At 37.6% G+C, this 5,799-nt stretch overlaps 1 non-coding gene across 1 annotated transcript; it reads left to right on the top strand.

Annotated features, from left to right (window-relative positions):
* The first annotated feature begins 1,596 nt into the window (after window positions 1-1,596).
* LOC141603966 (small nucleolar RNA R71) lies at window positions 1,597-1,703 on the top strand. Its single transcript, XR_012525798.1, has one exon. It is a non-coding gene; the product is annotated as a small nucleolar RNA R71 (small nucleolar RNA).
* The last annotated feature ends 4,096 nt before the right edge of the window (window positions 1,704-5,799 follow it).

A 5,799-nucleotide genomic window follows, 5' to 3' on the forward strand; every position in this document is an offset into this window, starting at 1 on the left:
TTACCTCTCCCGCGGTGTGCAAGAAAGGTCTTCCTAACATGATAGGAATGTTTGAATCCTTCTCCATATCTACAACGACAAAGTCTACCGGGATGAAGAATTTGCCAATTCTTACGGGCACATCCTCCTATACCCCTAAAGGTATCTTTATTAATCTATCCACCATTTGAAGAGTAATATTAGTACACTTGAGATCTCCCATTCCTAGCCGCTTGCATACCGAGTATGGCATGACACTTACACTTTGTCCAAGGTCACATAAAGCTTTGTTGATTGTAGTGTCGCCAATGGTACAAGGAATAAAGAAGCTTCCCGGATCTTTGAGTTTTGGAGGTGAATTTCCTTGAAGAATAGCACTACTCACTTTAGTGAATGCAATAGTCTCTAATTTCCGGATGGATTTCTTCGTGGTAAGAATATCTTTCATGTACTTTGCATAGGCCGGAACATGATTGATCAATTCCGTGAATGGGATTGAGACTTCTAAGTTCTTCACAATTTCCATGAACTTTCCAAGTTGTTCATCAAACTTAGGCTTAGCTTGACGACTTGGGAATGGAAATCTAATCACAATAGGCTCTTCTTCTTTAGCCTTCTCTTCATTCTTCTTCTTTGAAACTTCATTGGTGGTAGGATCTACCTCCTTAGAGTTCTCCACAACTCTTTGCTTGTCACTCGCATCCACAATGTCTTCCTCAATTTGCTTCTTTGGCCCTTCATATCTTGTACCACTCCTCAAATGTATGGCACTCACAGACTCAATTCCTGGGGGGATTACTTTGAGGTGGTAATTGCCCCTTTTGTCTTTGAGAGCTAGAATATGCTAATTGAGACATTTGGGTTTCCAACATTTTGGTGTGGGCTAGTATGTTGTTGATGGTGATGTCTTTGGCTTGGCTATCTTTTTGCATTTGGGTGAAAAATTCTTGTGGGTTCTTTGCATTTGGAGGACCGCTTTTTGAACATCAAAGCTTTGCTCATTGGATTGGTTATATGAAGGTTGATTTTGATAACCTTGGCTTTGGTTGTAAAAGGGTCTTTGAGCTTGATTTCTCATTGGAGGTGGGGTGTATGTTGGTTGAGGGTTTTGAACATTTTGGCTTTTGTATGAAATGTTGGGATGGAATTTGGTATTCTCATTGTAATAGTTGGAATAAGGGGTGCCACTCTTGTATGCTTGGAAAGCATTCACTTGTTCCCCTACATTCACTTTGGTCATGTCCCAAAGTTCCACACCTCTCACATACTCCACTTGGAATTAAGGATGATGCCACCATAGCATTAACATGTTGTTTGGGTGATTTGGAATCTTCATCAAGCTTACCCATGGCCTTCTCAAACTTCAAATTGATGGTGTCAATATGAGCACTTAGTTGAGCACCCAATTGAGGGATGGAATCTACCTCATGTTTTCCTTCTCTAGTAGCCTTCCGAGGCCTACTATATTGTGAATTATGAACCGCCATCTCTTCAGTTTTGGCCCATGTTTGATTGTCATCAACTTCGGTAAACATACCATTGGATCCCATATTGAGAATGTTTTGGGAGTCTTCATATAGACCATTCCAAAATTGTTGCACAAGGAACCACTCGCTAAGTCCATGGCGTGGACAAGAACGACAAGTGTCTTTAAATCTCTCCCATGCTTCATACAATGATTCCTCATCCCTTTGTTTGAACCCGGTGATTTGGGCTCTCAACATGTTAGTCTTCTACGGAGGATAGTGTAACACCCCTCATTTCGGCTAATTAAAAACTTATATTTATATACAATACTGAGCCAAAATAGAGAGGTATTATAATCAATATACAAAGTCTGTTATTACAAATCCTTTTAAAAATAAATAATACAAAATGGAATACAACTTTTACAAAGTCTTTAAAATAAAAATCTTCACTTGAAAATAAAAATCCTTTCAACTGCAGCGGAAGTCACCTGAAAATAAAATCAGAAGACAGAAAGGAACTACCCCCATGACGAGTAGCCCCAAAGGGAGAAAACACGTCAGCCGGAAAGCTGAGTAACAGATAATACCTCAATATAAGCAGAATAGTTTTTGGTCATGGCGTGGAAACACAGACATGTAAGAATAAAAATAAACATAGAGAATAATAAAAACACTCCCCGATAACTCCACTCAAACTCAAACTTACCCCATACTATAATCCACTCTCTAATTCCAATAATTAATTCAATCTCAACTCTCTGCTCCATCTCACTCACTACTCCGTCTCATAATATAGTAATCCAATGTAACCACGTATCGTATTATCATCGTCGCTCCTAAGCCAATGACAAGGGGTGAGTGAACTGGCGGATAAAACCGCAAAACAATATTTCCATCTCAATATCGATCTCAAACTCAAATAACTCAGTAACCATGGTCACACTGGACCGTAAACATAACTCGGCTCAACGGCCCCATAACTCATAACTCAATACCAGTAACCAATTACCATCTCAATTTCAATATCGATATTGTCAAAGGTTTAGAGAACCGTGCTCAACACTTAGAGTAAAACTCTAAGCTACTCACCCACGAGTCTTAGACGAAAAGAACGACAAATCAAATATAATACAGCTCCAAATTCGACCATGTTACGCATCCAATATTTCAATGTTCAAATCAATGTCATGTATGTAAATTAAATCACTCTGACTAATATTATCATCCACCACAAGCACTATACTGAAATCAATCCGTACACATTATTAGCTAATCATTACCTCAAAACAAGCTTTGCAACCTCTCTAATTTTCGTTTCCGTAATCAATCTCAAACCCACAAATAAACTGAACCCATCTCACAAATAATGTAACAAAATCAAGCGATTATATATATACTTACATAAAAATAATATAATACACCAACTCTAATAAACAGAATGACAATTATCACATATCACGTATAACCCCAAACAGTAATAAGAGTATTAGGATCGGTAGAATCGTGTTACCTTAAACTTGCGAGTCAATCCGAAAACAAGAAAAGGAGATCGCTCCAAAATTTAGCAAGACAAGATAACAAACTGGATAGAAATAAGGCTCTCGAATCGCGATTATACAGAAGCGGCTTAATCTTGTGAAAAGCATAGATGAGGGAGTTTTGTAATAAATGAGTTGTAGATGCCACAACCGCGAGAAGAGTTAGACGGGATGATATATTCATATGGGAGAATCATACAAAGGGAGGGAGTAGAATTAGGTTTTGCCACTAAATATTTATGAGGGATCATGGCTACTTAACAAATAGGAAAGGATTATTAGAAGCAAATAAGGAATACGGTCCTTTTAAATAATATTTAAACGTATCTCTCCGTTTTTCCATAAAAAAAAGGTGAACTTAGAAAATTTAGTTAATATAATTACTAACTGATAATAAGTAAGAGTAAGTGAAATACACGCTTAATATTTGGGTTATTACAATCTTTCCCCCTTAAAAGAAACTTCGTCCTCGAAGTTCGAGTTTGAAAATAAAAACAATTCAAAATTTGAGTGGTATTACAGATAGAATTTCTTGCAGAAAGCAAGTGCCAACTTTTTCCATGAATCAATACCAAGAGTAGTCTTGTCTAGACTTTTCAACCATTGCTTTGCGGTACTAATAAAAAAAGGAAATAAGACCCATCGGATTTGGTCTTGAGTAACTCCGGTTTGAGAAATCGCATCACAATAGTCACAAAAAGTCTCTATATGTGAGTGAGGGTCTTCACTAGGCATCCCTCCAAATTGACTTCTCTCAACTAGTTGTATGAATGCGGATTTGGCAATGAAATTACCGGTTAGATGTGGTGGTGTAGGAGTACCATTTGGTAGGTTCTCCTCGATTGGTACGGAATGTGATGAGAATTTAGGCATTGTGGGTTGATTTTGTGGTGGGTTTTGTATTGGGTTGTCCTCTCCTTCTCTTGCAAAAGGGTTGGTAAACTCAATGTTATTTGGTTGAATGTGCACAATTTCCCCGATACCTCTTAGAGTACCTCTAGCAAGTCTTTTATTGTTGGTTAAGGTTCTTTCAATTTCAAGATCAATGGGTAACAAGTTACCTTGTGATCTCCTAGACATGCAGAATATCAAACAACTCGAAAATAATTAGAACAACCTTGAGGAGATTGACTTCCCCAAGGTAAAGAAAGACAATACTGGAAACAACTAATGAAAATCAAATCAAGTTAACACCATTCTCCGACAATGGCGCCATTTTTTTTGGTCCGGTTTAAAAATCGTCATCAAAAGCTACCAACCAAAACAATATTTATAACTTTACAACTACTCTTAGCAAAGAGGCAAGTAAAGGTCGGATCCCAAGGGACGGGTATTGATGTAGGATTTTCAATTGCAAATGGTTGTGTCTTAGGGTGTCACAATTTGGGTTGAGATAGGAGATCAACTAAACTAATCAACAATATAAAAGTAAGGTAATGAAAACAAGCAAGATGATTAAAAGGAGATGTAAACAATTGATTAAAAGCACTAGGGTGTCATGGGTTCATAGGGGATTCATGGGAGTTGATCATACAATCATGTTCTTTACTAGATGCAAGCACTTATTGTTGTGATGGGATCGAGTTGGTGTATAAGCTTACAATCCCTAGGAAGGTTTGGGTCTTGGAGCCGAATCGATTAGATTGTACAACACCTACAAGTCGACTTAGTCCTTCCTATTCAACTATATGCATGGTCTAATGAGACTCGAGTTGGTGTATAAGCTTACAAGTCTCATTGAAAAGATAGGTGATGGGTAAAAAATGCAAGGATTCATAGGCACCCATTTCATCAAACATAACATGTGCATAAGTTGAAATCACAACAAGCAAGCAAATTAATTATGAAAACATATTAGATTAAGCATGAATCAATTCCCATGTTGGTTTTCCCTAATTCCCCATTAACCCTAGTTAAGGAAACTACTCACTCATTATCAAGTTCAACATGCTAACAAGGTTGTCAATCATACTAGCAAGGCAAAACATGATGAATAAATGAAAGTGATTAACAATAATTAAACAAGGTTAAAAGAGAATTATACCTATGAAGATGATTCCAAATAATAAAGCAAACAATAATAAAAGTACTTGATGATTGATGGAAGGTTGTCAATCCTCCAAATAAACTCAAATAATCTTCTAATTACCCAAAATAAATGAAGAACAATAGAGAAATGAAGGAAAGATTAACGTTGAGAATTGTATTATAATTTGATTAAGAGTTGATCACAAGATTACTACTTGATTAAATGATGATTACAACTTGATTTAGAGAGCATGCTAATCTAAGTAGTACAATGGGGTATTTATACTAAAGATTAGGTACAAGGATTAGGGTTACTAAGGGCTTAAATGACTATTAATACCCTAAGAAAAGTTGAGGAAATGCTCCTCTGAAAGGAAATGAGCATATCCCTTTGCTGGTCCCGTGTCAATCTGCTCGTCCCGTGCTGAGGCACGGTTGGTACTGCCTTATGATCCGAGCGGATCACAGATGAGACGCTCGGCTCGAGCTGCTGTGGGACGCTCGTCCTAGGCACAAGACGCTCGGATCTTGCTGCTCAGAGATGCCCGGATTGTGGACAATCCACTCGGATCCAGGGACAGAATACTTTTCTTCTTTTTGCTCCTTAACAATCCGCAAGGATCGTGTTGAGGATGTAAGGATCCTTTCATCATTGCCCATTTCACTTTATTATCTACTTAGGCCTTCTAGTATTATCTTATCTTTGATGCTTGGTCATTAGATGCCATCAATTTAGCTCCATTTCGCCTCATAAATGCAAGGTTAGCACTCCTTTCCTACCAAGA

Source organism: Silene latifolia, chromosome 9, assembly GCF_048544455.1.
Source record: "Silene latifolia isolate original U9 population chromosome 9, ASM4854445v1, whole genome shotgun sequence".
NCBI classification, from domain to species: Eukaryota; Viridiplantae; Streptophyta; class Magnoliopsida; order Caryophyllales; family Caryophyllaceae; genus Silene; species Silene latifolia.